The sequence below is a fragment of the Lontra canadensis genome, unplaced genomic scaffold (genome assembly GCF_010015895.1).
Source record: "Lontra canadensis isolate GAN:19392208 unplaced genomic scaffold, GSC_riverotter_1.0 scaffold6, whole genome shotgun sequence".
Taxonomy (NCBI): Eukaryota; Metazoa; Chordata; class Mammalia; order Carnivora; family Mustelidae; genus Lontra; species Lontra canadensis.
Window position 1 is genome coordinate 8395318 of NW_022631000.1, and position 12432 is coordinate 8407749.

Here is a 12432-nt window from a genome sequence, read left to right on the forward strand (position 1 = left end):
AAGGAGTCCTTTGCGTCTACAAGTGGGAATACCTGGAGAGTCATTTTCTTTGATTTTTTTTTGAATTGGCATAACTTGAACCAAATGTTTCATATTACTTTAAATACTGACCGCCAAAGGAGCAGTAGCAACTAATACAGAGGCATTTACTGGGGCTTAGTGACCGGTGGAACATTTGTAATGTACAGAGATCGTTGTGGTAGGGCATGTGCTTAGTTTTAATGGAGGGCATAATTTTAATTGGTACTAGGTGTTTCTTGTGTGAGTGAGCATATTTCAAGGGGAATTACTGTTTATATATTTTCAACTGTTGTCATTTTTAGCCAGGATTTAATTTTTATTTAAAAGATTATATTTATTTATTAGAGAGAGAGAAAGGGAGAGCCAGAGAAGGGCAGAGGGAGAAGGAGAGAAGCAGATTCCCCACTGAGCACAGAGCCTGGGGTGGGGCTCCATCTCCGCACCCTGAGGTTATGACCTGAGCTAAAATCAAGAGTCGGAAGCTTAACCAACTGAGCCACCCAGGCACCCCCACAGTATTTAATTTTAATATTGTTAGAATGAAGTATATTGACATTCACAATTTTTAAAGTTTAATGAAGTATTTTTTTAGGGCAGTTTTAGGTTCGTCACAAAAATGAGTGGGAAATACGGAGTTCCCATAGACTGCCTTCCTCCACACATGTAAACCAGCTTTTTCACTCCAAGGTATTTTATAAGAATATTTAGAAATGCGGGACATTTAGAAATATGGCTCAGTGGGTTAAAGCCTCTGCCTTCAGCTCAGGTCATGATCTCAGGGTCCTGGAATCGAGCCGCGCATCAGGCTCTCTGCTCAGCAGGAAGCCGCTTCCTCCTCTCTCTGTCTGTCTTTCTGTCTACTTGTGATTTCTGTCTGTCAAATAAATAAATAAAATCTTTTAAAAAAAAAGAATATTTAGAAATGCAAAGAGATATTTTGCATGTTCATTTCTATAACTAAAAAATGTTCTCTGCCTTCAGACTAGGAAGGGGAAAGTGTTCCAGAGCCAAGAAACATTCTCTGACCATCTAACCCTGATTGGAAAGTTAGGCCCTATTTTATCATCCTTCTCTAGGTAGATATTGCTGCTCTGAGGACTGCAGGAAGAATGAGGCTCTAATGTACCCTGCTCTGGAGCATTCTGCTGGTCTATTGATGGCAAACCGGAGCCCTGGTTCTGGCCTACCTCTGACTCTAGCTTGCTGTGGTCCAAAGGGTGAATGAAGTGGGCTCCAGCTCTTGTACACCTCCAGAGTTCTGTGATTCCATGAATTACTGGAATCTCTACTGGGGAATGACATCACATCCTGCAGGGTTAACTGAGAGGAGGAATGGGAAAAGCACTGTGGAGACCTGGGGTACTTCCTGGTCACAAAACAGCTGAATGCCTTTTGTCCAGTCACTTAACTTTTTTGGGTTTGTCTTGGTTTTAGCAATGAAAATGTTGTGATTCACCTTCACAGTTTCCCTCCAAGGAAAGTTTCTTGAATCTTTCTGACTTAAAGTAACTACTGTGTAGTATGTGTCACAGGAGCAACTGCTTTGTTGACAAATAACTTCTAATAATAACTTCTAAATAACTTTGTTGATAAGGTAGAGTGTATTGACACTGTGGATCACTTTTGGGCAGATTCTTTTGTGTCTAAATATCAGGAATATTCTTGCAATTAACATATCTGGACCAGCATCTTTGTGTAGTTAAGCTATTTGCTAGATATACATTAAGACTCTTGAAAGGGACAGGGACTCTTTCTTGAATAGTATAGCTTAAAGGAAAAAAAAGTGTAAATTTCAAAAGCAATGTGCGTTTTATTTTTATTATTAAATTTTTTTAGATTTAATTTATTTATTTGTCAGAGAGAGAGAAGAGAGAGAGCACAAGCCTGGGGAGTGGCAGGCAGACAGAGAAGCAGGCTCTCCTCTGAGCAAGGAGCCCAATGCGGAACTTGATCCCAGGACCCTTGGATCATAACCTGAGCCAAAGACAGTTGTTTAACTGACTGAGCACCCAGGCATCCTAGAAGTGTGCATTTTAATAACATACACACAATTTTGTTATATTTTTTTTACTTATTTGAATTGTGCAATTTAATTAATTAATTCAGGAAAAAAGGGGAAGACCAGTGACTTCTACTTCAAACAGGATATTTTCCATTTAAAGTTAATGTAAATTGCAAATGACTGACTTCCTTTTTTTTAAATCGATTGACTTTGGACTAAATTGTTTAAGTAAATGTGATTTTCTGTATATTGTCAATTATTGCTGGAGTGAAAGCAGGTTAAATGAACCCCTTCTTACTACAAAGGGACAAGGTGGTCCTGAGGTTTGTCCAGTGGGTTTTATTCACAGAACTCCTGCCTGAAGGTTCAGGCTAATTCCTAAAGTGTGTAGGCCAGGGTTTATTTGGTCTTACACACGTAAAGCATAGGCACGATATCCCGCAGGGCGGGGATTATCCTAATCTGATATTTTCCAGCTCAGTGCTCAGTGGCTTGATAGAGCTAATGAATCTTCCCAAAGTACCTGGGAGTTCCCTGTTGGTATTCCTGATGTAGCTGCTGGCAAGCATGTTTTAAAACTCTTCCTGGAAGTGAAACTCCTTCTGCCTTAAATGTGCAATTTCCCCTGCCTGAGAAGGTCAAAGGCACATTTATATATTTCACAAGAGTATAAAAGAGGCATTCAGTGCTTCCCTGCCAAGCTGGTTGACGGGACTAATGCCTGCTCATTTTCTACCTCTACTTAAAGGAACTGCAGAAATTCATGGTTCCACTGTGGTCCCTGCAACAACAATCTTACGGCAAATGAGCATTATAATAAAATATCCATATTATCAAATCAGCTAATGTACCTCGAAATTGGTAGGAGTAAAAAGTGGCTGCTCAGACTGTCAGAGTTAAACATATGTTCAAACCACCTAAATTAAAACAAAATCTACAGTGAAACCCCACTGGAAAAACTAGCAATTCCCTCAGCATCCAAACGCTGAGAATATTCAAGACAAATTTCAGTGCTTTCACAATGTAACTTTAGTGCATGACTTTCTACCATTTAGTTTTAACTCCAGTGAGATTACTAACATTTATTGAGCATGTACTATATGTCAAGCCCTTAGTATTTATATTTTAATCATAATTGAAGGCAACCTAAATTTAGAGGTGGAGGGGTTATCTTCATTTTGCAGATGAGGAATGGAGACAGAGAGTCCCAGGAATTGCCCCACAATTACACGGTAGTAAATGGTGGATGCAGGGTTCGGCCCTGAGGTCCGTGTGCTTTGCAGAACACCATGCTGCTAACTAAATGTACTCTGTTCTCTGAGACTGTGGAGAGAAAAAATGAGCAAATTGCATGACTTTTTCATTTGCCTATATTTCATGTTCCACTTTCTGATGTGAACTCACAGCCCTCCAGCCGGATCTGCTTCCTCTCCCTTCTGGCGTGCTTTTTCCCATGTGCCTGTAACACTCCCCTCCATCTCCTCTCTCCACGGGTGCTGCAGGTTCCAGCTTGGTTCATCTTCTGCATAAAGATGACCTTGTTCATCCTAACTTTTTCCAGTTCTTGGTTTACCATTTCAACATACATTTATTTCTCTTATTATTTAATGTGTGTGTGTGCCTGTGTGTGAGACAGAGGGGGTGAGTGTGATCACCCAAGTAGATCATCAACTTTTAAAAAACAGCAACTCTTATACTTCCGTTTTGCAGTGTTAATACATGGTGGCCATTCATAATTTCTCAGGCTGTAAAGGGTTCTGTCATTTGCGTCTGTGCTGTTGGCACATAGACAGGTGATAGATAGTTTTTAAAGCAGCATTTTTAAAATTGGTCAGTATCGAGTGCTGAAAGAGAGAGGAGTTCCAAGTCTTTCATCTTATTATAGGAGGCCTGTGTTAAACAATGATTGCTAGAATTTTTGGTTTCTGCCTCTAGCTTACTATGAAGTCCAAACAGATGGACAAATCTGTAATGACTTAGTAGTTTGGTTTACTGTTAGATATCTAGAGAACTCTTATTTTGCCTTTATTATTGTGTTTAAGATGTCTTAACAGAAAGGCTCTGGGTCTTAAGGAGATGCAAGAGTGGGGGTGGGAAGGTGACAAAGAGGTACTTTCAGTTTGCATTTTCTTTTAAGAGATTTCCATTTTCAGTGTAGCTGACACTCGTAATATCTGTTAAAGATTGGTGCCTGGCCAGAATGCCTGTGAAATAGCTGTGGTTTAAGCCTCAAGTATAAAGATTTTAACAAAAGTGTTGGCAATATAATGTATGAGTAAAGATAGCACTTGTTAAAAAGCATATATATGTGTGTGTATGTATACATGTGTATCTGTGTAAGTATATATCTCTCTGCAGTTGTCTTTGTTCATATGAAGAAATTTTACTTCAGGAAGTGATTTAACTGGAAGTCAGACTATCAGCTTCTTATTTCTAGGAAGAGCATCCTTTGGCCTGTGGTGTGGGCCACAGTGACCTAAGGTGTGGAATTCATTGTCACAAATTGTGAAACAGCTGGTACGCCTTTTCAGTACTGTACTATTGAATAATGTGCCTGCTGCCACTGTTGGGGAGATTAAAGGAGTAGACAGTTTAGTGGTTGGGTGGAAGACCTTAGGCACACACAGGATATGGAAAGCTTTCGTTACATCCATGAGAATTTTTTAGACTACATGTATGCTTTATCCCATAGAAGAGTTTGCATTTAAGTTTTATTTGTAAGCGTGTAGTATATAAAAGCACGAGTTGAGGAAAATATAAAAATAGTACTCATGTAAAAAAGTAGTTTTAAGGCAGGAAAATCTTTTAAGAGAGCTGCATCATCAAGTAAGGGGATTGGAGTATGTGTTGCTGGGAAAATGGAGGAAACCAGTGAAAGATATAGCACATGAGTGGGTATTAAGACTGTTTTTTGTGACCTGGACTTGTTTTGGCTTTAAGAGGTAGTGCTGACTCTGAGATTAGAAATGCAGTCTCTTTCAAAGCACAAACATGGAAAATAATAATTTTCAAATGTGCTTTCTTGGGTTCTCCATTTTATTTTCTTCAGGTGTCAGACCATGAGTATTCTGTTTTCAGGAGGATGAGGGAAAATCCATTTCCTTTTCTAGCTGTTTGGCTATTTTTGTTGTTGTTTCTGGTGCCATAAATGGAGAGGCATCTGTACCATGCATTGTATCATGACTAACAAATTTTTTTTTTCATTTGAACATAATTGTTCCTTAGCAAATAATTGCAGTCCAGAATGACTTTTATTGAGCTTGATTGAATTAAGGTTATGTATGAAAATGAGTTAGTTAAAGCTTAATCTATTACCCAGAGAATTGATGAAAACATCAGAAAAGCAGTCATTCTTGGGGATTAAATATCTTTCCATGTAAGTGGGCAGCATGGTTGCCTTGGAGTCCCTTCTGCACTGACCGGGTAGTAATGACATCAGGGTGCCAAGCACACAGTGTTGGCCTAGAAGGGGAGTTTTCCATGATGTGCCTTTGAATTTTATACTGTACATTAACACTAATTGGGAGTCTGTCTCATTGTAAGAAGTGGCACCTCACCTTTTTTAGTATAATAGGCTTTTTGAAACATAACACCCCAAGGGGCACTGTATAAGCTGTGCCAGAAACCCAGTTGCTTTGGGATCTTTCTGGGATTATTTAGGCTTGATCTTTAAGATAAGTTTTTCACATGCCAAGTCAGATGCCCAATTTGGGGTAAGAGGTGAAGTTTCTCAGACGGAATCCTGAGCTGTTCCTGATAGGTCCTGCTAGGTATGCTTCCTCTGGGGGAGGCAGTGTCCAGAGAGCTAAGGATGAGAGTGAGGGTTGAGAGGAAGCCAGAGTGGGAACCAGGGAACACAGGCCTCCCCGGGCTGAGGTGAAAATCTGGCCAGGCGCTGGTGGGAGTGCACACCCCAGCCACCAGTCTTCAGGGTTGTGTTCACTCATGCCTGAGGCGTTTTCCCCTCCTTGCCCCGTCCCCACGACTGTCTGATACTCCGCACAGCCACCCATTTCCAGCACATCACAACACCTTGTGAATTATTTGTAACTTAAATGCAGAGCAGCTTATGCTGAAACTGCTTTTCTGAAGCTACTCATGTGGGCATTTATAAGAGCCAGATACAATCTGGAGTCTCTGAGGTTGGCGCTCAGGGAACTCAAAGGGAGTCTGTCTCAGGCAGGATCTTCAGCCTTGAAATTGACCTTTACTCTGTGGCTGAGTCCCTGGCTTCTCTCTCATAGTCAGTTAAGTCCAACAAGATTTCTTTGTTACCCTGAGTTTTAAAACCTCTCTTGGCTACAGCATACACAGCATAGTCAGCCTCCTTCCTCTCTCTCCTGACTTATCCAGAGATAGCTGTGTCACAGTTGATACATTTTTGAATTACAATCAAAATAAGGTGTAGTTACGGTCCATTTTTAGATAGATAGATTATATATATTATATAATGACATATGTATATCTATGATATACTGATTATAGAAACAACCAATCGACAAGGGTACCCAAAGATTAGTGAGAACTTACTTTTGAGCTCCTAAAAGAAGTTCTGCATATAGGAAATATTAGCATACTTCATTTCTCAGATAGCATGTGCTCACTTTTTAAGCTAAAAAGTAAAGGAATCTTGAAACCAGAATAAGAATTAAGTCCATACTGTCAATTAATGATGGACCCTCCTTTCCCAGTTTTGGCACTATAAAATTTTTTTTTCATTTATACCAATTTACTTCCCGACAGTTTTTTATATTTATTTATTCGTGATTTTTACTCATTTATTTTACAGTGTTTCTTTTCCTTTTTTCCTTTACACTGTTTATTTTAATGGTTTTCTTTTTTCTATACTGGCTTTTATAGGTTTATATGAAGAAGATTATGTGATTAAATATGAGATAGTATATTTCTTGAAACAGTAGTTTTAATCATGTTAGTTGCCTATTTTGTGATAATTAAGAATAGAATTTTATACCACTACTTGGATTTCAGAATTGTACCCTTCCTTAGTTAAGAACATGGTCATTTAGGGGCTCCTGGGTGGCTCAGTGGGTTGAGCCTCTGCCTTCGGCTCAGGTCATGATCTCAAGGTCCTGGGTTCGAGACCCCCATTTGGCTCCCTGCTCAGCAGAGAGCCAGCTTTCCCCTCTATCTCTTCCTGCTGCTCTGCCTACTTGTGATCTCTTGTCTGTCAAATAAATAAATAAATAAAATGGGAAAAAAAAAAAGAACATAGTCATTTAATTTGAAAGTATTCATATGTGTCTTTTGTAGTTTGCTTCAAAGATCTGGATTTATTTTTTCACTGATGCTCTTATTTTAAAAAAATATGGATGAATGAGTAGTATCTTGTATGACGCCACATGAGACCATTTAATATTTTATTCATTGTTTCTAGCTATTGTTTTCTTCAGTAGCACTGGGTGACAATTGAATCGTCCAAGTCTAGATAGGATTACTGAGATGAATCAGAACACATTTTTGATATTTAATGTAAGTTCTTCCATATCATAGTGGCTGATTAGGGAAAAAACTTCAGTTATGCCATAAGATGACCAGTAATATTGATAGAGCTGTAAGTCAGTAAGTGCTATCCAGTGTCTAGAGTGTGGTATATCCTGCTGATCGTAAAGAAATACCATAATTTGCAGTGGGGTGGGAAATTGTCTCTCTTGGTTGAGTGTGAAGTTAATATTAACCATTGAAGCATCCTAGAAACTGAATAGTTGCATTTCACATAGCAACTGAAATAACTTAATTCTTTTTTTTTTTTAAGATTTTATTTATTTATTTGACAGAGAGAGATCACAAGTAGGCAGAGAGGCAGGCAGAGAGAGAGAGGGAAGCAGGCTCCCTGCCGAGCAGAGAGCCCTATGCGGGACGCGATCCCAGGACCCTGAGATCATGACCCTAGCCGAAGGCAGCTGCTTAACCCACTGAACCACCCGCTCCCTGAAATAACTTAATTCTTAAAAGTGATGCAATTTAGGTGTATGTCCGTATCTGTGGTATTATTAATGTAAAATGTTCCATTTAATTTTTGTGGACAAACTTTTGCTGATTTGGATGTTCTTTCCTATATTTATTTTATCACTTTCAGCTATATATAAGTTTTTGGGTGACATTTGTCCCTGTGGATGTCTCCTGCTACTCCTCACTTAAAAAAAAAAAAACAAAAAACACAAAATATTGCTTCACACATTATTTGTAAAACATATAAAAAATAAATGTTGAGATATTAGTATCCTACCACAGCTTATCTGGTTGTGTTGGTCCAGTCATGTAAAATAACTTGAATCTAGTTAGGATGTCAGTTTAACATCCCGATTTTCCACAGAATTTGCCTGTAATTCTGTACTTGATTTTTGCTAAAAACCTGAGAAATGATTTCCTGTAAATCTTTGTATCTGTAACTTTAATCTCAGAATTCCCATTGAATAATTTTAGTGACTTTTTGTAAAATTAAAGTTGACAATAAACACTTCAGGCTGCTTTCTCTAAAGCATTTAGCATAGGGATTTTTAATAATTTGCCCGGTTTTGATTGTTTGGCTCTTACTCATTGTGTGGGGGGGTAATTTTGCAAAAGGACAAAAGTTTTTTTGTTGTTGTTGGAAAGTCCTTCATGGCTCACCATTTAACCACTTTGCTATGGGTCTTTCACAGAATCCTGCTGCATCACAGAAGCTGGAAATTCTGATGTTCCATTAAAATCACAATGGAAAGTCTTGACTTGACCGGTAAGAGCAGCACTGCAGGTGCATTTTCCTTACCTAGAGGCAGGGAAGCAAGTCAACCATGTGGGAACCCTGTGTTGTCTAGAGCTGGTCTCAACTTTTCCCCATACGATGCATGCACCTTCCATGTTGATCAGGAAAGTGTGATAATTTTGTGTGGTTGTTTTTGTTTTGTTTTGTTTGTGAATTACTCTTTTTTTAAAGTGACGTTTCAGTCTCCATCATCAAGTAAGTTAAATTTTCCTTTAAAATCATGACTTTAAAAATATTAACAATTTCAAAACTCTGATTTGTTTCTCCACAGTAATGTGCTGTTGGTGAAAAATCAATTTATTCAAGTCTTGAATACGTAGAGGTTTCAAACCTAAGAAAATATTAAATCAGTCTATTCCCCATAAGCTATTGTTGCTTGTACTGCCTTTGGCTTTGACTAAAAAATGAACCGGTATCAAAGCATTATGGAGTGTTCGTTTTAATCTACTAAAAATAATAGAGGCAGGTATAACAGTATTGTGAAACTGTTTTGAATTTGAAAACCACACAGTGAAGAAAAAGTTGAGGTTGTAAAGTATATATGTGTCAAATTATATCAGACTCTGAAACTCAAAGATGCTGTAACTCTGTCTTCTTCTACATAAGCTGTTTTTAAAGCTATTTCTTTAGGAGAAAAGTTCTTTATGGTTTTAAGATATGGCAATAGTATTTTCAGATTAGTTTTAATAATAGTTACTTAAATGGAGAGTTGTCTCAGTCTGGGAATAAAATGTGTGATTGCTTTACTGATGTCTGAACACTTGGTGGTGAACTTACGCGTTAAAGACAGGAATTTGATGTAAATGAAAATGAACAAATATAATAAATATTTTTTAGTTGCAATTTTTAGGACATGAACTTACTCTCTGAGTAATTGAAAGTTAATCTTAAATCTTTCCTGTTTTTAAGTATTTTGATTTGTTAGGTTTTCAGATCTCTCTAGAGTACCTGTGGCTACCTTCATGTTTTAGTAAGTAGATGACTGAATGTTGCTTTTATCGTGCGAGTTTAAATATAAGGGTTCTGAGCCATTCTTTTGAAAGTCATTGTCTAAGATTATACATGTATTATAAAATATATCTGATTTAGCTTGAATGTGTATTTACTAGGATATTTAAACATGAAAAAAATCTTAATGCCAGTGAGAAGATTGGGATTTAGTTATCATTTTTTCTCCTTTTTCTGCTATCCTTTAAGGCACAATTAAGGTTCAAATACGAATTCTGGATTTAAGAGTGCCAGTTAACATACAGTTGATTTTGGTTTTACTGGGTCAGCAGACTAGACTATAGAGTATTTGAATATTGATACTGAAATTTTAAATATGTTCTTAATTGTTCATCCAAAAGGGAGTTGAATGTAGTGAGGTTTAAAGAAAATTAAATTTTTGGCAGTATTTTAAATTCACTGAATAAGAATACATCTATAGAAAGTAAAACTGGACATTTTATCTGCTCAGAAAACTGAATTGTTAAGCAGCATTAGTGCGGCAGTCTTTCGTTAAGTAGCCATCTGATCTATGATTTCTGAATGTTTATCAAATTATTTCAATAAAATATTTTTATTGACTATAAGAAATTGACACATTCATATTGCTGATAAAATTTAAGAAGCTTAAGATGACTCTATATACTTCTAGCTCACATTTACGGTCATCATAGAAACAGTATTAACTAAGAAATAGAAAAGATGCCATGTGAAACCAGGAGTAATTAGGAAGCAAATCCTGGAAGATGTTACATGAAAAAAGGATGACAGAGCCCAATAAATCTAGGAAATATGGTTGTATCACTCAGCTTAGGCAGAGTTATGTTTCATTATCCAAAGAATTCCCAAATCTTAGTGGTTTGTAACAGTAAAAATTATTCGTCACTCTTGTTCATCTTGGTAAATCTACTGACCTGTCCTCAATGTCCTCTTTGTTCCTGGACCAAAGCTAAAGCAGCAGCCTCTCTGGGGTGCATACTCTTATTAAGGCAGAAGGAAAAAAAGGAATGATGGTAGAAATGTGACTCCTAAAATTATTGGTTGGAAGTAGCACCTGTGATTACCTCTCATTTCACTAGCCGAACCACGTCGCATGGTCAGCCACTGTGTCACGGGGAGGAGTGGCCTTTTAAGAGGGGATAGGCTAGGGAAAGTCTGATTGGGAGGCGCAGTGCATGTTTTAGCTGTAATATCTGAATCCTATCTATGGCTCTTCTAGAGAGACAGGTACATGTGGTATATTAACCTTCCAAGAAATCCATTCATTCTTTCCACTGAATCTCTTTAACGTTTAAATTATTTGGCCATGAATCCTTTCATTTTTGACATAGAACTCAGTGAGCTATGAGGCCCTATCTGTGACAAATTTTAAGGACTGAGGAATTCATACAATTCAAGAGTTTCTTGATGATTCAAATGTTAGAACTTTTCCCGTCACGGAATAAAGGGTTCTGGTATATATAATGGACTTACATTATTGTGTTATAAATAGCTGTGGTTTTTTGTTTTTGTTTTTTTTTTGGGGCAGAGGGAGAGAGAGAAAATCTTAAGCAGGTTCCCATCCCCAGCGCAACATAGGGCTTGGTGTCATGACTCTGAGATCATGACCGGAGCCCAAATCAAGAGTTGGTGGCTTAACCATCTGAGCCACCCACGTGTCCCATTGTGTTATAAGTAGTTTTAAAATGAATGAAAATACCTGTAGTCTGGATCCTCTGCAGTTTGCAGACAGAGTTAGAGAAGGAAAATTCTGATCCTTAAGTTAATTTCCTATCAACGTGTAGTACGTTACAGAACTTTGATAAGTATTATCTAATTTGACGTAAGAAAAGGATGAGAAAATGGGTTCTTTTCTCTTTCCAGTGGTAATACAATAAATTTACCAGGCAATAGTAGCCAAATGCCTTTACTTATGATCAGTTTTTTTTTTAAAGATTTTATTTATTTGACAGAGAGAGATCACAAGTAGAGACAGAGAGAGAGAGAGAGAGAGAAAGGAGGAAGCAGGCTCCCCGCCTAGCAGAGAGCCTGATGTGGGACTCGATCCCAGGACCCTGAGATCATGACCTGAGCTAAAGGCAGAGGCTTAACCCACTGAGCCACCCAGGCAGCCCACTTATGATCAGTTTTAAGAGCCATCCTAGAGAGAAAGAATGCAGACACTGTAGAAAGGTTAACAATTGTATTCCAGGAGTTTTCTAAGGTGCTCCAGCTGAGATCATAATCATTATACAGGAGCAGTGCGTCACTGTCTCTATAGTCTTCTAGCAAATGAGTAGGCGCACACAACTTCTCAGCCAATATTGGTTTGAGTAATCCCACAGGTATTATAACATACTGCTACCAGACCTGTGGAGTAAGATTATTTAAAAATGTAGGAGTGGCTAAATGATGCTATGTTTGATAGTTTGTAGTTCCTTAAGACTAGGGGACTTCAGAGAAACTTTGGCATAAATCCTACTTCTAGAGCTTTTTAACTGAAAGAATTTAGGCGATTATTTAACCTCTCTGAAACTTTGTTTTCTCATCTTAGTACAGGATAATGATCTCTACCTCATAGGACTAAGAATTAAATGAAGTATGTTGAGTGCCCGATGCAGACCTGGCACATAGGGAGCAGTCGAGAAATTGTACTAAAAAAACAAAGCTGTGGTCA

At 37.9% G+C, this 12432-nt stretch overlaps 1 protein-coding gene across 9 annotated transcripts in view; it reads left to right on the forward strand.

Moving 5' to 3' along the window:
* The window catches only part of BBX (BBX high mobility group box domain containing), a 273737-nt gene that overhangs the window by 102741 nt on the left and 158564 nt on the right, over nt 1–12432 (forward strand). For all 9 annotated transcript variants that reach the window (XM_032852106.1, XM_032852108.1, XM_032852111.1 and 6 more), the window contains exon 3: nt 8686–8759. The gene's annotated coding sequence lies outside the window, so the exon portion shown is untranslated. The remainder of the gene's footprint in view (nt 1–8685; nt 8760–12432) is intronic.